The sequence below is a fragment of the Aptenodytes patagonicus genome, chromosome 7 (assembly GCF_965638725.1).
Source record: "Aptenodytes patagonicus chromosome 7, bAptPat1.pri.cur, whole genome shotgun sequence".
NCBI lineage: Eukaryota > Metazoa > Chordata > Aves > Sphenisciformes > Spheniscidae > Aptenodytes > Aptenodytes patagonicus.
In genome coordinates, this window is record NC_134955.1 from 40,980,570 (window position 1) to 41,006,248 (window position 25,679).

The following is a 25,679-nucleotide window of genomic DNA, read 5'->3' on the forward strand; positions in this document are numbered from 1 at the left end:
AAGCCATCCAGCTGGCTTTAGATATTGCTGAATGAGAAAAGTGGCCAGTACTTAATCTCTATACTGACTCATGGATGGTGGCAAATGCCCTGTGTGGGTGGTTACAGCAATGGAAGCAGAGCAACTGGCAGCGCAGAGGCAAACCCATCTGGGCTGCCGCATTGTGGCAAGATGTTGCTGCCCAGATAGAAAATCTGGTTGTAAAAGTCCATCATGCAGATGCTCACATACCCAAGAGTCGGGCCACTGAAGAACATCAAAACAACCAGCAGGTGCATCAGGCTGCTAAGATTGAAGTGGCTCAGGTGGATCTGGACTGGCAACATAAGGGTGAATTATTTGTAGCTCAGTGGGCCCATGACACCTCAGGCCATCAAGGAAGAGATGCAACATACAGATGGGCTCGTGATCGAGGGGTGGACTTGACCATGGACACTATAGCCCAGGTTATCCATGAATGCGAAATATGTGCTACAATCAAGCAAGCCAAGCGGTTAAAGCCTCTTTGGTATGGAGGACAATGGCTGAAACATAAATATGGGGAGGCCTGGCAGATTGATTATATCACACTCCCACAAACCCGCCCAGGCAAGCGCCATGTGATTGCAATGGTGGAAGCAACCACTGGATGGCTGGAAACATATCCCGTGCCCCATGCCACCACCTGGAACATTATCCTGGGCCTTGAAAAGCAAGTCTGTGATGACATGGCACCCCAGAACGAATTGAGTCAGGCAACAGGACTCATTTCCGAAACAACCTCATAGACACCTGGGCCAAAGAGCACGGCATTGAGTGGGTGTATCACATCCCCTACCATGCACCAGCCTCTGGGAAAATTGAACGATACAATGGACTGTTAAAGACTACACTGAGAGCAATGGTTGGTGGGACGTTCAAACATTAGGACACACATTTAGCAAAAGCCACCTGGTTAGTCAACACTACGGGGATCTGCCAGTAGAGCTGGCCCTGCCCAGTCAAAACATTTACATATTGTAGAAGGGGATAAAGTCCCTGTAGTGCATATCAAAAATATGCTGGGGAAGACAGTCTGGGTTATTCCTGCCTCGGGCAAAGGCAAACCCATCTGTGGGATTGCTTTTGCTCAAGGACCTGGGTGCACTTGGTGGGTGATGCAGAACGATGGGGAAGTCTGATGTGTACCTCAAGGGGATTTGATTTTGGGTAAGAATAGCCAATAAATTAAATTGTATGATGTTAATTGCTATAAAATACTGTATATCATCACTTCTGTGGTGGCTATATGCCACATCAACGGTATTACAGTAAGAATCACCCAGATTAATGAAGAATGAACTTTGATGAAGCCGAGAAAAATGCAGCGATTATAAAACTAGACAAGTGTAGCAGTGATGGGACCAAAACTGGCTTCAGCATGCAAAAAATCCAACACCACACACCATCTCTCCTGCCCTGAATCACTGTTATGACAGATGGAGCCTAAAGTCATGAACTAAATGGACTCAAAGAACATTTTATAGGGATAGCCCATAGACTAAGGGAATGATATCTGTGTGTATATATATCAAAAGGCAGGAAAAGTGGTGGTGATTAATTGGAATGTATTGGAAAGTGTGGGGACCTGGGCATGATGTAGATGGTATAGAATAAGGGGTGGACACTGTCCTAGTTTCAGCTTGGATAGAGTTAATTTTCTTTCTCATAACTAGAATAATGCTGTCTTTTGGATTTAGGATGAGAATAATGTTGATAACACACTGAAGTTTTAGTTGTTGCCAAGTAGTGCTTATGCTAGTCAAGGACTTTTCAGCCTCTTATGCCCTGCCAGTGAGAAGCTGGGAGGGGGCACAGCCAGGACAGCTGACCCAAACTGGTCAAGGGGGTATTCCATACCATGTGACGTCATGCTCAGTATATAAACTGGGGGGAGTTAGCTGGGGGAGGGGTGACCACTGCTCAGGAACTGGCTGGGCATCGGTCAGCGGGTGGTGAGCAATTGCATTGTGCATCACTTAGTTTGTATATTCTTCTATTACTACTACTACTACTACTATTATTATTATTATTATTATTATTATTATTATTATTATTTTCCCTTCCTTTTCTGTCCTATTAAACTGTCTTTATCTCAACCCACGAGTTTTACTTTTTTTTTCTAATTGTCTCCCCCATCCCACTGGTTTGGCATTTTTTTTCTTAAACTCAGGGCTTGATCACACGTCCTCTTCCCACTGCAGCTGTGTCAGTGAAAGATTTCTCCATGCCAGCTGCTTGTCACTATGTCCACTGGGAGGTTTTCATCCCCTCCAATCCATCTACTAAGCTGCTTTGCGAATTGTCCCTTATTTGTTGCTGTCAAAATGAATAGTGTTAGCAGCACCCTGCTCGTTACACTAACTTTGCAATTTTAGACTGAAATAGGTCAAAGAATACCCATACAAACAGGTCACCTAGCACATCTGAGGGAAAACTACTGTCTCATGAGGGGTGGAGATGTGCAGTTCCAGGCTGGTCGGCTGAGGCAGGAAATCCTTCCAGCAGACATGTTGAATCTCTTCAGCAGGATATATGATCAGCCTCCTCCTCTGTAAAATCCATATGGTGCTTTCATATTTCCATAAAAGTTTGAAAGGAAGTATTGAGAGTGGAACTAATCTTAACTATCAGGGAGTAAGCACACGGATCACTAGACCCTGTCCTGAAGAGGATCTCTATGTCCCCAAATGATGTCTGCTGTGCAATAACAGTCAGCCTCAAACATGTTTTACGTATACCTTTGAAATAAAGACATTAAACAAAGTAACATTCTATATAGTCATGAAAATCCTGTCAAAAGATTTAACAAAATATCACTTCTGTTTGTATAACGGTCATCTAATAATCTCTTGTTTACCTAGATGTGTCTTTAGTTAGTAGGTATTGTCTTTACAGCTTGTATTTTCCCTGGAAATGGACAGATAGAAAAGTGGATTTTTATACTAGACATCAAGTATTAGATTTATTTTCACCTCTTAGATAAATCATATATTTTTGTTTCAGTTACTTGTGTTTATGCGGGTAGCGTGCATTCTGTTTGAACAAATATATTAATTAAAATTATAAAAAGTAAGGTATCTAGTTATTTTGATTTTCAGAGAAGAAGAAACTTCTCATATTTCCCTTGTAATTGCAGACAGAATTCAAACAAGTTTGTCAAACCTATCTAAAAAGACACTAAATCTATCATCATGTAAGTCTAGAAGTTTCTTCCAATAATAATAATAATTATTAATTTATCATTCCATATGGATATCACATCTGTATTCTAAAAGGTCTTGTAGTACCTTTCAGTACCTCCTGACAGTAACAGATACAGTATATAGTTTACATATGTGCCTATATTTTCAGTAGAGTTGTGTGTCACTCATAGGACATAGGTATGGTTTTTCCAGGTTGTTGTATTTTAGATTTGACAAAATAACAAAAAGTTCATATTTTTTGATATTAATTTCCCTAAAATACATTAATATTTACAGATACCTATGCTGTTTTGTCACTCAAAAATAGTAAAGTATTAGTTTTGGCAAGTATATTTCATGCACCATTCATTATATTCAAGGGTTCCAAAAATTATGCTGCTTAACCTTTTGTTATATAAATATGAACATCCAATTGCCTTTTGGGTTTTAATTCTTCAAAGTTGTTCTGAGAAAACAGATGAAACAAATTCTATATTCTTGTAGTTATACTGGAAGCAGCATTTCAGCTTTGTTCTCAGGAAGGGCCACTCTTCAATATAGCATCCAGGTATTTCTGTATTTTCCTAAGTTCTCTGAACACTGACTTGGTTTTATTACGTTGCTAGTTACTGGTTCGTCATTCTTATTTAATTATTTATTTATTTATTAAAAAACTTTCTATTAACAGTCTATGAAGTTTTGCTTTCCAAGAGTTATATCTCTGGAAGGAAGCTGAAATTAAATTCAAGTGTTAACAAAGGAAAAAGAAAAATACAACATGAGAAAGTCAGTGGCCCTAGCTAAACTTGCATGCTCTAAGGTTCAAGAACATAAACTAAAGCATGTACTGCAATAATGCTGAATACAGCTGTTCCTGCTACATCCAGGGAAAAAACTCAACCAGACATCATCTGTGTTTTCTGAACTGAACATGCCAGTTACAATGAAGTTTAGGAGGTGTTCTGTTCTTGCTGCAGATGCCGAGTCATTTATAGCATTGGTTTAAATTTGTCTAGCTACAGTGGTTACCATCCCCTGTTCTCCATCCCACTTCTCTGCCATAAATTTACACTCCCACAGCAGGGATGTCTGAGCAGGCTGTGAAAGGCATGGCTGCTGCTGAACCATCATAGTTTACAGACAGTTATGCTAACATAAACCAGCACTAACTTTAATATACTTTACATTAATATGCCTGGCAGGAGATAGGAAGGCAGAATGCAGGAATGGAAACTGTTTCAGCTGTCCCAAATTAAGTCATTCTATGTATGAGTCAAAGTCTTTCATGTCTACAAACTATCCAGATGGAAGCTGTTGAAAGATAACCTCTTCCTCTCCACCTCAGATGGAGTCGTGGAAAGATACAGAATAATAAGCTAACATTTCTGAAAATACATGTATAAGGAAAGCCTTAACAAACTTCTACTTATTTCTGAGAGGAAAGATCATAGTATTGCAGAAAAGTTAGTAACAAATTAATTTTTTCACTGTGTCCAATTATAAATGTATACCAAGTATTTGAAAATGTCTCTTATACCCAAGTTAATAATATTTGGTTTCTAAGATTATTTTTTTCTTTGTGATTAACCAGAAGATTTTTTATTTTCCCTCAAATTTGATCTTATGACAGTCATCTCCTTTGCCACCACAAGGTACAATTTTAATTGTATAAATTATGTATTTATGTATTAAAATACATAATTCCTTGACACCAAAACAGAGTTTAAGACTAGTCAAGAGGTATATTTATTTTAGCAGATTTTTCCTGTGTATTTCCTTGTATAACGTTCAGAGAGTGCCAGTGTAATTCTGTGAGACTTCTAAAACATGGATTTGGGCCTCTGGAACCTGGAAAGTTTGAAAACCATTTTGCTTGCAGATTCCTCCTTTTCTCACATGACTCTGGACAGGCTGCAGAGGATTCAGTAGCAGGCATTGCAACCTTGTTGATTCTGGAAAAAAATTTGAGCATCAGTCTACAACTGTTCTACCTGTACAATTCATAAAAGTAACCAAAGCCATTCTCCTTCCTCTTGTTTATATTTCTGTGTGTATGCTTATATTTCTATATGTGACATGCACTGAAAGAGAAAGAAAGGGCAAAAGAAGCTGTGTGAGGGAAGAAAGAGTTTACTAGGAATTGGGGTGGGCATTTCTAAAGAAAACTTTTTTGTATTGTGCTTATTTATGGCTTGTTTTGGGGCTTTTTTGTTGGTGGTGGTGCTGGTTTTGTTTTTTTTAATTATTCATAAAAGGTTTTCAACAGAGGAGTAAGACATACTGAACATATTCTCATTGTCTCATTGTCTGAGCTTTACCAGGCATACTCCAGGTATAGAGGAATTAGTAACCACTACACTACTTCCTCACCCATTCATGAAAAGAGATAGAACAAGGAGTATTTTTCTTTCAAATAAGGTCTCCTACATAGGGCTAAAATTGAATGCCATGTCTAGTCCAAATATTCTAAATAAAGCAATCATTTGCTCAAAATCTTTGTCAAGAAAATGAGTTGTAAAATTGTTCATTTTTATTAACAGCAGTGATACAACTGAAGTGGTGAGCTTATTGTTAAAACCACACAGAGTTCAGTGTGGGAATGGTAGGGGACTGCTTTCATTTTTACCGTGTGAAACCTGAAACAAACTATAACTTCTGTAGCTCACTCAGCTGGGAAGTTCAAGGACTAAAACTTCGCAGAGTTCCTCTACGTTCCTTACATGTTTCATATACTAAGGTGTGAAGTAGGGAGAATGGGTGCAGCAGGAAGTGGCTTTGATGAAACACAGCAAAATCTAGCCCCACTGCATTCACTAAGAGACACAAAGAGACTAGACCCTAATTCAGTTCTTTACTCTTAGCCTGGTATACCATAATTCAGAGAAACAGCTTGCAGAGCAAAATTTCTTTGAAGAGACTATGCAAGCAGATACTGCACATCTGTGAAATGTCTTCATCTAGTACAAAACTGGCAGAGGTAGGATGTCCTGATGTTTCATCTGAATGGACATTGCATTCAAAACTGCTGCCAGGACACACACAGTTCTAAGGGCGATGAAGGGGCAAAAATACAGAGTCTTTAGGAAAAAGAAGTGCATGTACAGATTGCTTGCACCCAGGGGTCATATGACCCAACTCAAGATGCCTGCCACTGTCATGAGATACAACTGCTTTCAATTTAAAATAACACATTTGAAACAGAAAATAGGGAAACAAAAATGAAGGCAAAATTTGTCTTCCCCAAGAAAAAAAGGTAATTTTTCATATTAACTCTTTGCCACAGAGAAAGACAAACAATGCACATTTATTTGCTCTAACTGTTCATTTGGTCTTTAAACCAATAAACTGAATGAAAGATAATATTATTTACAAAGTGGGAAATACCTATTAGAAAAGGAGACTGAAAGATATTTGTCTATATCAAGCATTCTAATGAAAATACAATGTTGAAGGTTAAAAAAGAAAAAAAATAATTTAAGTTTTTAATTAAAAACCAGAAAAAATAAATCCTCCATTGTTAGGTAAAATAGATATACACAGAAAGCTCATCCAAATCTCAGTGAAGCACTTTGGAAAATTTCTCTTTCAAATTCATTCATGAAAATGAAGGACTATAAACAAATTGATGCATTTAAAAATTATTCATCATTCATTAAAATAGGTGGTAAGAAGCAGAAAGCAGTATACTTTTTTAACATTCATATTTGTTCTTAATTATGACAATAAAGAAAAGTATTCGACCGGAATAGTCAGAAGAATAGTGGAGGTATACATTTTTAGAAGACATCGAGGATTTTCTTCTCAGATAAATTTTTTAAATATCTGTCATTGTGCGCAATCCAGTTAGTCCCCAAGACAAACAATGCCATTATGAACCTTCAAGTTAAGGTGTGTTTGTAGGTATAATTATCTGTATTCAGTGTAAGACTGAATCATTTTGCAAGTATTATATTGCTCTGCTCTAGACATACTAGTGAGTTAATCTGTCTTAACTTTAAAGCAGTTTGGAAGCAAGGATTTTAATTCTGTAAGATTACATCTATGCTTGCTTTTATGGCCTTATATTGTTAAGGTGTAGCTTAAGATACGGATATTATAGATTGGGTGGTATTGCTGAAGGTCATTCCAAAAGCTTGCAGTGTTCTTTTTTCTCTGAAATAGTTACATATGTCTAGAAATTAACTTGTGAAAGCAAAAGGAGAAAGAGCATATAGGAAAATACCATTGTACAGCTTTGATCTGGTATAGCTGAACAATTCTGAAAATCTCAAAAATAAGGTTAATCTCATGAGATTTCCCAAAAGAAATTCAAATTAGAAGGATGTGAGTTAGGAAGATAACAAACTCACATATGTAGATATTTTGATGTCTATTCTAACTGAAATTTATTTCTAAGATAGTCCATGCTTTTTATAGAACATAGATCTTTATAACCTTAGAGAAAGTATCACCTTTCATCATAAAGCAGTCATGACCTGTTGCAAATTAAATAGAGTAGGTTTGGGATTTCCTTTTCAATTCTGCCACTAATTTACCATATAACTAGTAAAAAGTTTTGCAATCTGAATAGACACATTGGCCTTCTCTGTGAATGAAGACAGGAGTAACCTCCTACATAAAGTGATTTCATAATTACTAACAAAGAGTATTATGTAGCATGTAGGTATGTTTATTTGAAGCATTAGACAGGTATTTGCCAACTCGGGTTGTTGCACAGGAAATTGTCACTGAAAATGCTATTGCTTTGAGTCATCCACTAAATTCTCATATTGAAACCAGCCACAGGAGCAAAATTATTTACTATATCAAAGGAATATTTCTATGGCATATCTTACTCCTGATGGCTATCACTGGGCTCCATCATGCTTATATAACTTCTTGCATGAGATGACATGTAATTGCATCATCCAGAATAGCACTCAGATAGTACTACCTCCCCACTCACGTTTTTTTAGGTGTGCTGTGTATCTTTTTAGAGAAGCAAGAAGAGTCCAGTTTCCATTGATGCTGTCTGTCTGCTCATTTCTAGCCATGTGCATTTCACACGTCTAAGTGCATGCTATTTTCCTCCCTTTGTAATAAATACCTCCATACAGAAATAAGTCCTACTACAGATGTTATAAGGGCATTTAACACATTGTGTTATTTTTCCAAATAAGCATTGCTCAGTGGCAATAGCAGTGACCTAATTTAAGCCCTCAGTGTGCATTTATAAAATATTTGGCACAAACCTTAGGTACTTATGGAGCTATTGGCAAAGGTCATCATATAAAGTAATAATGAAATTAAAGCATATTGCTGTATATCAATCTCATTAGGAAAAAAAGTTAAAATAAACAGTCTATGATATTCTTATGTCTGTTTTGTTGTTTTTTTCTACAAGTAGGCTAAGAGTTAAAAATGTTGTTTCTCTTCTGTTTACAACCCAAGATTCCCAATTCTGACTTGAATTAATGATTCATATACAAATCCATTTACACTTTTTTCTACTACAGTAAGTAATAGTTTAAGTTTGAATCATGCACTTGAATGTTTCAATTATAAGTCAAGACTAATGGGTATGAAATATGCTTGCGTTGGTGAATTTCAGCAGAAGTACCTCTAGGAATGCTTTATATGCAATGCAGAGATATTAATTTACTCCCCACGTTAGGGAGCAACCGCAGTGCCTGTCACCAGTGTTTTAGTAGCCACAGTGCCTGTTGCAGGTGTAGATCTCTGGATGGTATTCTTAAATAATTCTTTAACCTTAAACAGACGTGAAGCGAATTCAGCAGACACAGCAATAGGACCATGCTGGTTTGAACAACCCAAGGATATTCAAAATTCTCAAGAACTGTTGTCATTAGACTGAAGGAGAAAGGAAAGGTGAAGGAGCAGGGGAAAGTGTCTCCCCGTCTCCCCAATAGATTGGTTCCCCGAGGAGAAAAGGTAAAGAGTGTAATTATTAATAGTTTCCAAAAGGTGGTTCCCAAGGTACGGAGATGATGGCAATGCCAAGTACAAATACCAGATTAGTCTCATAACCAATAATTTTATCATATCATAAACCAGTGGTTACACAGTGCAGCAAAACGATAACCTTGATCCAGCTCCCAGAGGTGATAGACAGCACAACAGGGAACATAGACAGCAAGTAAGGTGTTACATTACACAACTTTGAGGGCAAGCATGACAACTTTGAGTCCAAATCAACATTGTGACCAGCGACTATTAAGTCAATCTAATGAATGCTTATAACAAATTTGCCTTAACAAGCTCTGGTCAGGTCTGTTGTTATCTCAACCTTTCGTATTCCTGTTCCGGTGCCAAAAAGACTGTTACGGTTTAACTTGGCAGGCAGCTAAACACCACACAGCCGTTTGCTCGCTATCCCCCCCCCACAGTGGGATGGGGGAGAGAATGGGAAAAAAAAAGTAAAATTCATGGGTTGAGTTAAAGACAGTTTAATAAAACAGAAAAGGAAGGGGAAATAATAATAATAATAATAATGATGATAAAAGAACATACAAAATAAGTGATGCACAATGCAACTGCTCACCATCCACCAACCGATGCCCAGCCAGTTCCTGAGCAGCAGTCACCCCCACCAGCCAACTCCCCCAGTTTAGGTACTGAGCATGACGTCACATGGTATGGAATACCCCCTTGACCAGTTTGGGTCAGCTGTCCTGGCTGTGCCCCCTCCCAGCTTCTCACTGGCAGGGCGTAAGAGGCTGAAAAGTCCTTGACTAGCGTAAGCCCTACTTGGCAACAACTAAAACTTCAGTGTGTTATCAACATTATCCTCATCCTAAATCCAAAAGACAGCACTGTACCAGCTACTAGGAAGAAAATTAACTCTATCCCAGCCAAAACCAGGACACATACTAACTTTGCCACATTATGTATTAAAATAAAATAACATTCTGGGTCAGACTCTCAACAATAGGAAGATGACATTTAAATGTTTCTTAAAACTTGTATTTCAATGGATATTAGCCATTTAAATATTTATAATGTCATAGTGGTGGTTCTGTGCTGTATAGAAAGAAAATTGCAGGGCAAATTTTCTTTTAGCAGATAGTCACTCAGCTAATTCACAAGTTTGATTTCGTTCAGTTTAGTTTTAAGGGAAAAAGAAATAATTACTTTCATTTCCTCGTGGAGAGTCTGGAAATGGTTGTAAGTTGAAAGAATATCAGGGAGATAGCAAAATGCTGAAACTATAAGAAGATCACTCTGCCTTTTTGCAAATGCTGGATTTTTTTCATGTTTTTTCTTACAGGTTGTAACATTGTAAAATTACATATGAAACCAAATCTATCATCTCTTCACATTCAACGATTTCATTGGATTGGACAAGATATGAAAAACTGGACCTCAGCTGACAAATTCAGACCTGGACACCAATAAACTGCCTTCTGAGCCATGGCTTACTTCTATGTGCAGAATGAGGAAAAGTTAGGCATGAATTCAGAGAGAGCATAGGTGGATGATCTCAACAGAGGATATGTTTCAAACCATCTGCTGCACAGACTTAGGCAATTTTCCCTGACCTCTAGCAAGATGCCTCTATGAAACTGGAGTTCAGAGCCTCTGAACCACTTCCTATGCTTACCCTTACCAGGATCCTGAAATCTTTATCAGATAGGTGAAAATAATTCTGTCCCTGTGTCTTTGATTGAGGCTTTTCTAGTTCTCCTTTAAAAACTCCAGAATTTGCCATTCTGAGTCAACCAGACTACCAGTCAACCAGACTCATTAACTCTGAATGTCTCCCCTTTCTTCTTCCCCCAGCTTTATATGCTGAGCATGACATCATATGGTATGGAATATCCTTTTGGTCAGTTGGGGTCAGCTTTCCCAGCTGTATCCGCTCCCAACTTCTTGTGCACCCCCAGCCTACTTGCTGGTGGGGTGGTGTGAGAAGCAGAAAAGGCCTTGACTCTATGTAAGCACTGCTCAGCAATAGATAAAACATCCCTGTGTTATCAACACTGTTTTCAGCACAAATCCAAAACACGGCCCCATACCAGCTACTATGAAGAAAATTAACTCTATCCCAGCCAAAACCAGCATGGGCCATAACATCCAATCTTTGACACACACGTGAAGGTGTCAAGATAGGAACCTAAATATATAGTTTTGGCTAGATTTTGCAAAACATTCTTGTGTGCACCTTCAGGTAATCTATATGGCTTCATCATGGGGAAGTTACTACCAGGAGAAGTCTCAAAACCAGCAAAATGTATTCCAAAAAACAATATGGTGTCACTGCTCCACCCAACTATTCCTCATTGTTTCCATAAACTTACATTCAAACACACTTTCTCAGTCACTGTCCTACAAGTGTGTCCAGCTCTACTATTTGCTGTCCTGGCTATGGTATCACATACACATCAGAAGCCCCCTGATTAACCGAAGAATCCTTCAAGAAATTCACTTTAAAAAACCAGCATGCATACCTGATACCAATGTCACAGCCCCTAGCCACCTATGCATTTGCAGTTCCATCTTGGCCATCTCTAGCCAGATTTCACTTTCTCTTTTCCCCATGCTTTAGAAATCAATCAGATGCAGTGATATCATTGCTCCAGCGGTACAAAATAGTGCCCTTTCTAGTCCAAACCACACAACCTGTACAATTCCTGGGCCAGAAATAATATGAAGAGAGATCAGAAACACAACTCAGAATTGTTTGATTTCTCTTGGGATCATATTTATAGGCTCTTTTTCTTCTTTCTTTTCCCCTTAAAGAAGAAAATAAAGTGCCTTTTTTTGAAAAGAGGTTGGGCCATTTTGTTCTTCTATTTCAATTGCACCAGTCTCTGAGCCAGGAAGAGTGAGTTGTTACCTTCTTTGATGAGATTCTCTGCTATGTAGGTCCATATGCTCATAGAGGGGTAGCAGAAAATTCTGGGAGTGTCTGTGATGGACTCCAGCTTGAGACTTGTTCCTTGTTCTTATAGAGTTAACATTTTCAGAGCCTGACAGTCTAGGCTTTCTTCCCATTAAGTTTTGGATTATCCCATGGTCATTTGGGAGGAGCATACCACCTTGCCTAATTGTAGGTTTCCTTCCCCTGTACATTTCTCTATTGTAATTTTGATCTTCTTTCTTTGTAATGAACAACAAAGTACGAGTTTCAGGGGGAGAAAGATGTTCATGTTGAAGTTATCCATGAAAGGCTATTCATCTTGAGATAATTATTAAAACATTAAGTATTCTACAAATGCAGTGGAGGAGGTTAAATTATCCATATTCAGAGAGTTATATGTTTATAAGTGAATACTAAATCACACACAGTATTTCTGAAGTAAGAGTACTCAAAACTCCATTTAGGTAAAGCTATCTTTTGTCATTAATGTTATCTGTTTCAAATTACTGGATTCCCTAATAATGAATTATAGCAAAATCCAGGGAAATGTTTTCTCTAAACATTCTACATAATTATTTTAATTTATATTGTGTTTTATGTTGTCAACCAGTGTGTTGCAGCTTCTTATAATATTAAACACAAGAAGTACATGACCATAAAAAGAGCAAATAAGAGCTTATGGAGGATATGCTCTGTTTCATAACCATATTCAAACTTTAGACTGCATAATACTTTAATTGTCATATGTTAACAACCTCATAGACTTAAGCTCCAAAATAGTTGAAAATTACTTCAAGCATTTTATTCACATTCCTACTACATATAAATATTTATTTTGACCAAGGAAATAGGGATCAAAAATAAGGACTCTTCAAATCTGCAATTTTGCTGTGTATGCATTCTGTTTTATGAAGATATGGAAAAATGTTGGCACCAATACCATCTGTGGAATACTCTGCTTGTCAGTAGTCACTAGCTAATTGTCAAATCACTGATTAATATTTTCCGAACCCAGTTCAGGTCATTTTTAAACAGTTTAATCATGTATTCATCCAGCCCATGCTGCCTCAGCTTAAGAAGGAATAGAAATGGGAGACTGTGTCAAAAGCCCTTATGAAAGGACTTTTCAAGGTACATTATATTGACTGTTTTCCACTTTTCTTCAAAACCAGTGATTTCAACATTGAGGGCAGTCAGATTGGTCAAATTTGATCTAACTTTGGTAAATTCGTATCTTTCTAATACTTTCTTGTCTGTAGTATGTTTGGAAATAGTGGAAGTACATATTATACAATTTTTCCCAAGACTGAAGCCCTGGATTTCTGGATCTTCCTTTTTGCACTTAAGGAGGATGGATATAATATTAGCTTTTTTAAAGTTAGTTTTAGCTGGCTAATGTTAGCCAGCCAGTTGGGCTGGCTGGCCCTTCTAGGATTTATATTAGGAAATTGTCATCAACACAGCATAGAATCTTTCTGGCTTGCTTGTGTGACTTGGTAGATGTCTGGCTGGTTGAAATCCCCCATGCAGATGAGGCTTTCCACAAACAAACAGCAGAAGTCCTCTGGCTGCCAGCCTTCACCTTCTGCATCCTGTTGAGAAGGTGGCTGGTAACGAACAATCACCACAACAATGCCAGTGTTCTTTCCCCTCCTAGCAATGATCCAGAGAGTTTTAACAGCCATGTCTTTGGCTTTATGCTGGAGCTCTGTGTCATCAAAAAGGTACTTACATAGAACATAAATACCTCTTAAATAGTGAAACCAGATTTTTTCAGTCCCTTCATTTCATCCTTAAGTAACATTATATACAGAATTGTCTACACAAGTCAACACTATGAATTGGATTACTGTAATGTTATATGCCTTCCCATGATATTCTAAGGTCAGTATTTTGTTTTATTTGGTTATGTGAGAGTTGTTTGAAAGATTAGGTATATGTATACATAAATGCCTAGAACAATAATAAAAAACAATTGGCTTTTGATCCCTTTCATTTGTTTAGGGGGATCCAGGTAGGTCTGAACAGATGGGAAGTTAAACATTGAAAGATGGAAATGTATTGGAGGGAATTAGTTGACTATGATGTCAGTTCGCTAAGAAAATTTTAACCAACCAGATTTTTTTTTTTTTTCCTGAGGGTAAAGTGAAAGGCACTGGTTCAGAAGAGGAGCTAATAGAATTTTTAGGCATTTCCATATCACCATATTTACAGAAAGGTGGCATCTTTAAGTTTGCTTACTAAAACCTTTTTTCTCTTTTAGGACTGAGACAACTGCAGACAACTGTTCTCTGAAAAAGAATGGTTTTCTGAGTTATCTGGCAAAGCAACATCAAGAAATGTTTCCTAGATGTCTTGTCTGATATTTTTATCAGTAATTATTTATCCATGTAAACTTATGCAATTTGTTTATCGAGCATTTAAGTAGAAGTAGTATTAGTGTAGTCAACAACTACAAATAGATAAACAGCTTCATGCACTCTACTTGCATGGAACCATAGACTCACAGAATAATTTAGGCTGGGAGGGACCTCAGGTATTCTGGTCCAACCGCCAACTCAGAGCAGGTCAGAAGCAGATCAGGTTGTTCAGGGCATTCTCGACTTGATTTTTTAGTATCTCTAACAACAGGATACTTGCTCCAATCTCTGACTTCTTTCATTGTGATTTTTTTTCCTGATATCTAGTTAGAAGGAGTTTACTGAAGAAGTTTGCTTCCATAAATCCAGAACTTTATTAGTATAGCTTTATGTTCTTCTGAACTGAAAAAGGTGAAACATTTGCCTGGAGTAGTACCATTGCGGTCTGGATGACAGTCATTTTTATACTGCTACATTTGGCCCCCTAAATTCACAGATGTCAGAATCATAGGGGGGAAAAATAAACATGCGTGCAGTTGTCTCACAGTTTGAGAGACTAATACACACGTGCAGATGATGTGAGTCTTCTCTGCTTATGGTCCAATTGAGCTCAACAAATATGTTCAAGTAATATAACATAGCTAACCCTACACATATTGCTTAGGGACAATGGGAAAGCATTTCACTTTATTGTATCACCAGCTGTAGACAAAGCCTTGTCATTTCTGTCTGTCACACATTTTCTTTGCCATTTTTGAAATCACACTTTAGTCTCCTCTCCATCTGGGGCAGAAGCAGGAGTGTTGTAATATTGCAAGAAAAATTGCTTTTTTTGGTATTTTTAGCTTGATTGGATGATGTGAGCTCTGGAAATGCCATGACATAGGCTGGTCTTTTGATGGTTATACAGAAAGTTTGCAGATGCAATAGGCTGACCAACTGCACAGCAAAAAGCAGCTTAGGATGACAAGTACGACATTAGCACAGCTCATATGGGAAATGACATTTTTCTAACAGAGATAGATATGCCCTGCATGCTGCAGCCAAATAGGGATTCTTCAGATCTGTTCTTTGGCTTTTTGAATATGTATTCATCAATTTTATACATGTCATTAGCACATTTTGTGGAAAACAGGAGAAATGGTAAATCAAATTATGCCCCAACATACAATTGTAAATTAAGAGTTTTGCTTTTTATATGAAACTCAGTAGTTAAACAGCTTATACAAAATGAATGGGAGATGATTGCTCAATGTTAATTATGCTGAATTATATTGTCCTTAGAACAGGCTAACATAGAAGCAAGAAATTATTTAACTTTTATTAAGTATTAAGCAGCAACCCTATAATATTATTGACCATTTGACCTTTTGATAATTTGCCAAATTTACACCGAGGAACACACATTTTCCTGTCCCTTCATCAACATAATGGAGGCAGTAAAACAATTTCTGCTATTCTTTAACATGGGCACTGTTATTTATCAGTAAAGTCAAGAACTGAATGACAGTGATCTCAAGATACAGTTGCTGATTGTAGTAGAAATGAACAAACTTTCAGTTCTGTAGAGGTTTGCTGGGTTCCTGCAATGAACATGGTGGACTACTTAGTCCCTATCTAAGCTCTACTGAGAGTGTCTTGAATTGGTTTCTTTTGTTGGACCTCTCTCTTGCTCTACCAGAGAACAGTAACTGCACATTGAAGAACAAGCCAGCATCTCTTGTAACATGTAAGATAAGATTTGATGATTTTATTTTATTTGAAATTATGAATTTAATGAAATTTAAAAGTACTGTCTCAGAAAAGTAGTAATTGGACAGTGGAATAACAATATAGAGAACTGAAAACCAATAAAAAATGTGTTCTGAAATAATTTCAAATACTTCTGAAAAAATCTTCCTTTAACTCATTTATACAAAGTATTCAAATTAAAATATAACCACGCAGTACTGTCTTTACCAAAGCCATGTGTTGTTTAGGAGTCTAACAGAAGCTTACCTCAATCTTTGTATGAGTTCTAACACATCTAACTATTTCAACTAGATCTCATGACAAAGCTCTAAACAGAAAGCTCTCTATATCATTCCTAACCAAAGAAAACAGTAATTAAATAAGCAATATTTGCAAAATATTTGAGGTATTCAAAAGTCATATGGATATGGTCCTGGCAGCCTGGTCTAGCTGACCCTGCTTGATCAGGTGTGTTGGACAAGATGACCTCCAAAGGTCTCTTCTAACCTACACCATTCTGTGATTCTCTGACACTTTCCAGGATAAAATATCTGAAAAACTGCTCCCTATTTTCCTCCATTCTAGGATTTAGAGCTGCTGTCTAGTCCATGGTTGTGTCTGTAATGACAATGTTGTAAAACCATTTCAACCTTCCCTCTCATGTATGCACGTATTTTTGTAAGGTGTTGTCAAACCAAAGATTGACAATTTTTTTTTTTTTTCTTTTTACCATCTCCTGTCTCTTTCAACACATCCTGAGAGATTCTAACAGTAGTTTCTAATAGTATCTAACAATTTAGTTATCCTGACTTTTCATTCTCTGCAGACAAGAGTTTGCTAAACCACATCTCAAATTTCATACTTCTGAACCTGGCAGTGCTGCGTCAGAACATTCGCATGAGCAGACTAATACTAACTAATAAGACAAGTCAAACCGAGAGTCACATGTGAACTTCTGCCTCATCTAGAAACCTGATTCAAACTGCATGTCAAAGCTCCAATTCATTCCATCTCTTTTTAAATGAAGTATCTAATCTAAGTTAGGACCCTAGTTACCTTCATCATCAGTTAATACAGAAAGGAGGCAGATCAGGAAGACTCACTTTTGAAGGAATGTTTTATTTCATTGACTGTCCAGGAAGTCTAGGATGATCAGGCCACTAATTTAAGCACCTTGGTGATATGGAATGAATCTGGGTATGTGCTAACTGTCCAAACTGATGGAGAGTACGCACCTGCAACATCAGTAGCCTGAGCAGAGCTCATTCCTTAAATAACACAAGCAAACATAAAACAGCTATCACTCAGCTCTTGAATCACAAGGCAGCAATTAACACTGTACCAACTTGTGAGAGAAAAAGGTTTGTAGCTTCATTCTGAGGGATTGCAACCTCACATCTTTCATCTCATCAGATTATAGAGTAGCTTAGGGGTTAGGGCAATCCTCATTCCTTCTGAAGAAGCTCACTCAAGTCCAGTTGTCTCCTCTCCTGTCCACTTGTCTCCAGAGAGGAAATCTGAGTTCTGTTTGTGTGATTTGTAAATATTTCTTTCAGTGATAGTCGCTTGTCAAATGCATAAAAAGCCATGGTAGGAAGGAATATAAATTAGTGCCCTCACCTAAATGAGGTGATTTGAAACATGATATCAACAAACAACTTTCCCTTGTTGACATTTTACAGAACTAAAGTGTGTGGTCATATTTAGAAACAATACAGTTTTGTGGTTTAACCCGGCAGGCAGCTAAACACCACACAGCCGTTTGCTCACTATCCCCCCCCCACAGTGGGATGGGGGAGAGAATGGGAAAAAAAAAGTAAAATTCATGGGTTGAGTTAAAGACAGTTTAATAAAACAGAAAAGGAAGGGGAAATAATAACAATAATGATAAAAGAATATACAAAATAAGTGATGCACAATGCAATTGCTCACCACCCGCTGACCGATGCCCAGCCAGTTCCTGAGCAGCGGTCACCCCCACCAGCCAACTCCCCCAGTTTAGGTACTGAGCATGACGTCATATGGTATAGAATACCCCTTTGGCCAGTTTGGGTCAGGTGTCCTGGCTGTGCCCCCTCCCAGCTTCTCACTGGCAGGGCGTAAGAGGCTGAAAAGTCCTTGACTAGCGTAAGCCCTACTTGGCAACAACTAAAACTTCAGTGTGTTATCAACATTATCCTCATCCTAAATCAAAATGCAGCACTGTACCAGCTACTAGGAAGAAAATTAACTCTATCCCAGCCAAAACCAGGACATACAGAAACCCAAAGAGGTAACTCTGGGACATTTTAGAACCCAAGGCAACTTGGCTTTGCTCTCTCTCTCTTTTTAGCCACTACCACCTCTGTTCACCCTAATATTTCTCTTCTTGATAGCTGCAACTAGAAGGGCTTCAGAACACTTCTGCCAGTATGATGGTGCTCTTCTTTTACTGAGCTCTAGGACCATAGTTAGCATCCAGTGACATCTGTGGAAGCCTGATATTGACATTAGGAATCAATTCAATGCCAACTATGAGAGCAGAATAATATTAAATATGACTATGTTCCAACATTACATTTAAGCAATAAATAACTTTTATGTAAAACTTTCTACCTTCAGATCACAAAGAGCTCTGTAAAAGGAGTTTTGTCAATAGTCATATTTTACAAATGTAAAAGCTGATAAATAGAAAACCAAAGAGGCTTGCTTGAGATGATGCCCAAATTTACTGTCTTTTCTGGAAAGGAAGAAAACAAATTTCTACAAACTGTGCTCCGTTGAAGAAGATTTTGCTTATGTGAGAGTCAGATTCTTTAACTCCTGAATATATAGACACTTAAAACAGAAATGTGAAAGTGAGACAGAACAACAACAGTGATAAAGGGATTCTAATGAATTCCATTAAAGTGATATAGAAAAAGTGCAAATGTTTCAGTTTCACAGTTTAGTCTCAGTCTGCAGCTTTATAATCAAAAGAAAGACTTTTTTATCAAAGAAAAGAAAATTATCTTGAACAGAAAAACATTAAATGCAATGTTTACTTTATTAGAAAAAAATGTACAGCTATAAAGTAGAGTTACATTCAAGTATTGTCACTGTTCTTTCTAAGATAAATACCTTCCTAGTTTTTATTGCAAGAGATAGAAGGGGAAGTTTTACCAACCCAACAATTAACTTATAAATAACATTTCCTGAGATGGTGAATAGGATGTGCCCCTCTGGGCAGTCTAAATCTATTGATGAGATCAATGACTCATGGAGCAGAAGTGCTTTGGCTCTATTTCATATTGGACAGGAATGCAATTATTTCCTTTTTTTCTTGTGTAGTCATCAAGATACTGTTGGCACAGGAGAAACTGAAACCTATTGTTGCACTGCTCTAAGTACTTACAAATAATTTTATTGCTATACTTTTAATTTTTTTTAATTAAATAATTTATAAACTCATTTGGGAATGACGTCTCTTGATACCTATATTTCAAGAGTACTTAATAGATACTCATTATTTTGTTTAAATATTTTTTTATTAAATGTTGTGAGAGATACAGAAAACCAAATAATTACTGAATTTTAATTTTAATAAACTTAGCATCTACCGCTACTTAGCTTTATTTTCTCATGCCATGTTAAATCTTTTCTTCATAGTTAATACAATTTGAGCAGTACATGAAAAAACAGTGCCTTAGATTAATGTTTCTCAATGACTGAGTTTGAAATATTCTGTCTACCACTCAGGACATTTTTACCTGTCGCTGTAGTATATGAGAACTTTCTATATGGAATTAATGTCATTAGTGAAGCATTTTCTGAACTTGTAGAAGTGGTTGGCATGTTTCCTTTTTCAAGGAGATAAAGACTTTTCAAGATAAAGACTTGCCTAGGAGGAGGAGAAAAAAATCCAGAATGTGAAAAAGAAGACATTTTTTAAAACTGGGTATGGTGATCCAGATTTAAATATTATCTATCAGACAATATCTTGAGACATCTCATAGGTCTTCTCTAGGTGGTGGAAAAGTGGAAAAAGCGCGTCATTTATTTTCAAAAGTTTTCCCCCTATTTGCTAAGCATTATTTGTCTTGCTTAGTTTCAGAACATGAAATACAAAATCAGATTTCTTGTAACGTTATCTAACAGTAGCTGCAATTCTAGTTAGTAGAAAAACTCTTTCACACCAATAGTAAATTGCATGGTTTAAAGAGATTGCCTATCAAAGGTGAACTTTGATGTTGTGTATTTGTACTTTGTTAAGAGAAAGCTTATACATAAAAGTGATGAAAAGAAATGTTTAAGTAAAAAAAAAAAAGAAAAAAAAAAAACAACCCAAACATTCACAATTTCCACTGTTTTCTAAGTCAGTGAAAGATTTACCATAATTCTAAATAATTCTATTTGCTATAAACTCAAGCTGATAGCAGCGACTTTAAATAGATGTCTCTTTTGTAAAACATGTCAGTCCTGACAAAGGCTAGTGGGCGCAAATATTGGCAGCTTTCCACTAAACAATGAAATAAAGACACAATTTTATCCTTAAATTAATATAAGAAGGTCATGTCTGTTGTTAGCATACAACAATAGAGAAGCACATAAATTATAATCATAATATCATATTCATAAGAACAGTTCATAGCTACTCTATAATTAGCTCTTTCTTTGTCTTTACTGGTTTTGGATGATGTCTTTAAGATTTTTATATATAAAACCTCTTTCAAGATAGATTGCAGTATGTAAAAAATTTTACCATTTTATAAAAACAATATTAAAACAAGTATTTGAAAGCCACTGCATTGATGAGCAATAATGTGGTTATCCAAAATAATTATCAAAATAACTATTTATCACCTTGGAAACCATGCAGTGAGAACTATAGGAGGGTACAGACTGCGACTCCTAAGACGCAACAAACATGGTTACTTATAATTTATAAACTAATAGAGTTATCTAAAATCCATTCTCAAAAGCAAATGATCGATGAGAGATGTTATTATTTACTCTTATCTTTAGTACTTTTAAAAGCTCACAACTCTCCATTTTTGCTAATTTCATTCTCAGAAACATATTCTTAGAGACAAATCCCAGGAAGGAATTCCCCATAATTTTCAAATAGCAAGAAGCCTTTTCCTGCAGAATGATTGGGTTCACAATGTTGGAAGAAAAACACAATTTCTTAGAATTTATCAGTGTTTTAGAAACTATGGTTAACTACTTCATGGTTTTATGATGTTTTTGGTCAACTTAACTGTGTTTAGATTTGATTAATAATGCCATACAGCTGGCATGTTTATGTAAGATATAAGGTCCTCTTTTTATACACTCAAATTTAAAGAAGTGATCAGCTTTGTCAGCCAGGAAAGAGAGGTAAATGTCAGGCATGATTATTTCCAGATCTCGCCCTTACATCTCATTCTGTTTTCCAAAAAAAGTAAAAATCACAAATCTGATTGGTAACATATTAGGTAATAATTTTCATGAAGTTTAACATAACTTTAATCAGCCTGGAAGTGAAAACAGCTTCTCTTTCTTTCTTATTCTTAGGCTACATGACAGTCATGCAGCTGCTAACCCTTTGCAGTCTCCAGTGCTGTCATCTTGTCATAGCCTCTGAAAAGTGAATGAACAAAAAATGAGAGCTAAAACATATAAAAGTTTAAAAAACAGCTCAGTGAAATTTTTCTCAATAACATAAGATAAAGGCTAGTCAGAGAAACAGAGTCAGGATCTGGTTTCTGGAGAGAGAAAAGAAGTATCTTTTTAAAATCTTTTACATCAGAATGTGACTTAAATTTTTACTCTAACAGCCAAAACAGCTTGTCAGCTTCATAATAAAATAGTATATGAGACAACATACTATCATTAAAAGTATAATCAAGAGTAAATGACGTATACATGCTATAAACTGCATTGTGGTGGATGGATGGCAGTTCAACTGCAAACTTACTAAAAACTACTAGAAAATTCTGGAGTGTTTCTCATATCACATTTTTAAATTACTTCACTACGGGTTTTTGTATGTGCTTTTATCTTTTATCTTTTATGCTCAGCTGGTAAAAATACAGCACTATATTCTTTTAGCAGTGTACTGTTAGCTGGCATCATAAACATGGACAGTAGAACATGACTTGTTTACCTGCTTCCCAAGACAAGTGAGGTCAAACAGTGAATGATAAATAATGTACACTATTTCAATTTTCTGCAGGATTTTATATCTCATACATTGGTAGAATTGCACAGAAAAGACAAAAGCATTAGCTATTACTAATCAAGCCCTAAACAGACTCTGATGGTCTGAATCATTGAATTCTAGTTATTGATTTAGTTGTTGGTCTTATGTCAATAGTCGTCTCTGTGCACTATGGATAGCTTTCTGCAACATTTAGGTTCATTTTAAACTCAGCTTTGTTAGAAAGCTTGTTTGTTATGGAAACCTATCACCTTTAGCTGTTGAAAAATAATAAAGAAATTTTTCAAAAATGTTTATGATTTTATTAAGAACTGCAACTATTGGTTGCTTATAAATTAGTTGTTTTATATTTTCTGATGCTTATATATGCCATGTACAATATACTTCTCACACTTCCTAAGCTGATAAATGGCTCACAGCGTGGTTGATTTCCTTTTCAGATGGGACTAATTGTGGGGTTTGAGTTGGTAAACTATGAAGAATTCAGAGCAGAAACAAAATAAACTTAGAGAAATAACAAAATGCTATGGACCTGATAAACTACTTCAGAAATAAGGTTAGGACAGAAGTGAAAAATTATATGAGACAAGTGAATTAGTATACAGTTCTGAGAAAGAGTAAGATGCTAGGATGGTCCAATTTGGTTAACTTTATAAGGAAGTTTGGGTTAGAGATTAGGTTAGAGATTAGATTAGAGATTATAAACATGTGGATTAGATTCCTTTGATAGAACCGTAGCATAGGGCTTTCTAAAACTGCAGATTTAAATAGTTAATTCCCTTCAAGACTTGTTGACTTCTAGACTGAATGTTTTGACACTATATCCACTTTCTAATGAGTTGTCAAGCTAAACCTATCTTGTCACATCCTTGATAAGGTCCCACCAAAGAGCTCTAACATGTATGTTTGTTGTCATTTTCCTGGGCTATAGCAGTAAACTGCCAAGGTAGAATGAATGGGGAACAGTAATGACTGGAGAGAAAATACTGACTGAGCAGGGGAGGCCAATATATATTTTGCCCAAGAAATACGTGAGAGCCACTAGCAGTCTCTCACATTCAGAAATCAAACAGGTGCTTGCAACCACCCAAAATTTTTTCTTCGTTTTCCTGGAAATCAGTCACCAATGCAGAAAGTTTTCTTGAACTATGCAGGAAGGTGTCTACACCCTGCAGACTGTAAACTAACTATAAAGTCAAAGATTGATTATTCAGTGTATTCAAGCAGAAAATATAAAAACTTCACTTGGCAAGAGAACTCAGCTGTAATTGTGGAGGCCTTGGCAGGTTCAAGCAGAGGTCTTTTTCTGTTATTCTGCCTCTAGAAGGACTTTTGTAGTGACAGGCCAGATGGTCACAGGCATTGAGAGTCTGTGTATGACCACTGTGTCCCAAAAGCATTTAGGGGTTTTTTTTGTATATTGAGACAAGCTGTAACTTCCAAGTGATGCTTTTCTGTAATTATTTTGTCAGGTATTCCCATTCTGGCTGAAAAGAAACCATATTTGCAAACTAGCTAAGGGTCATTTAGAATTGTCTGGTGTTTCTTCTCTCTCTCAACTTTTTGAAGCCTTCATTCTTTTATTTCTGCTGGTAAAGACTGTCAGCTCCTTAGTGGTGTCCATTGCAGGGTGACTTTACAGCGGTGAATGGCATGGCAGGAGAAACTTCTTACTGTTCCTCCTGCTCGAAGAAAAACTTTAATTTCAAGGTCAGTAGTAGACCCTTTCTGTGTACTGGATAGATGCTCATGTTAGATGCCCACACAATCTGTCATGTTAGGGATTGTATGGGAGGGAAAGGGTACAGTAAAGAAGACAGCTGAGGTCTTGTAAAGCCAGCTGTTTCTTTAGCTACTGTATCAGGCAGCTACTGTATGATATAGGCCTATAGGGTCTTAAAAGACCAAACAGTCATAAACAACAGATGTGTATTCTCATCCACTATGTATATTTATTTAGGAACTATTCTAATATTTCATTTTACAGGTGTGAGCAAGTTAGCAATCTGTCTCAGCATATTAAAGATTTACTGCTATTGTTGCTGAGTTTTGGCATCCAGGAGGCAGCAAGTAGCTTCTGAATCCTAGTAACTTAATCCAGTGTTTGTGGAAGAGCAATATGGCAATATTTGGTGATATGGATATCACCTACGGCCTTTCTGTGATGCTAGTGTCTAAGGCAGGTGAATGTACATTGAGGAGATGCTGTAAAGACTTCTGAGATGAGCCACATAGACAGTAGCTGAGCATGCATTCTTCATTCTGCCCCTAGAAATGGTGTTAGCCATTCTTAATATGTTTCACAACGCAAGTTGGTAGTCAGGCTATTCAGCCTATTCTCTCTCGCTTGAAAACTGGAAAGCAAGCACTGATTTTGTCTGAGAATGGATAGGTTGCAGACTAAAATCAAACCATATTACATCTCTCTCTTTAATGCTGGAAGGAATTAGTCAACGGTAAATTAAATGTAGATCAGTGTTTCTTAACACATAAGCGAGTCTTTGTATTTTGCACAGTAACATAGTCCAGCTTTACACTTGCCTCAAATAACTGGTCAGTAGTAATATAATCAGATTAAATTTGTATGTTTAATTTTATATCATTATTGTTGTTGCTGTTGTTATCTGAGAGACCAAGTCACTAGTCCAGGGAACACTGGAAGACCATTAGCCTCCTAGGGCATACACTGTCACACAAACTTTTCCCAGCTGTTTCAGAAAAAAGTTGGAGGAGGACAATTGTGGGAAAACCTGCCACACAAAGGCAGCTTATTCCTGTTTCATCTGTTTAATTGACTTTTGCCCTGAAGCAAGCACATTTACATCACATCTATAAATCTTTGTCTTTGACATAAGAATAAATGTTTCAATTAATCATTAACATAGCTACCCCCTTCTTGAAATTCTATCCTGTCCTCACTCATAGCCCCTACAGGAAATAAGAACTCAATTACCAATGCAATTGCTATCAATCAGGCTTCTACAGAATAAGCTGCAGTTCAGACTCCAACAATTTCACAACAAACACGTTATTCCTCTTCTATAACAGTAGGGTTAAGTAGGTTTTATGGATCCTGTTGGGGTTTGACAATTAACCATTGGGATGGCTTTAGGGGAATTGCAACTTCCAAACTAGTCCATCTCTACCTGGTATAGTATAATGAATTATTAATTTTTCATAAATTCTTGAGCTACCAGCGAAAAGAAGCCAGTGCTGAGGCACACATGAGTCTCTGTAACTTTTCTTTTTGGAGTATTAGCAGCAGCGCGCATTCTCCATTGATGTGATGAATACATTAGGTGCTAGCAGGGAGGAATAGCACTGAAACAGGTGCAAAGTAGGGTTGGACATACAGGCAGATTGAT

The 25,679-nt window shown here is 36.8% G+C and overlaps 1 protein-coding gene across 1 annotated transcript in view; it reads right to left on the reverse strand.

Moving 5' to 3' along the window:
• Positions 1-5,120: 5,120 nt before the first annotated feature.
• Positions 5,121-25,679, reverse strand: part of LOC143163499 (uncharacterized) — a 259,356-nt gene continuing 238,797 nt past the window's right edge. Inside the window, exon 8 of the transcript XR_012995920.1 lies at positions 5,121-5,155. The gene's annotated coding sequence lies outside the window, so the exon portion shown is untranslated. The remainder of the gene's footprint in view (positions 5,156-25,679) is intronic.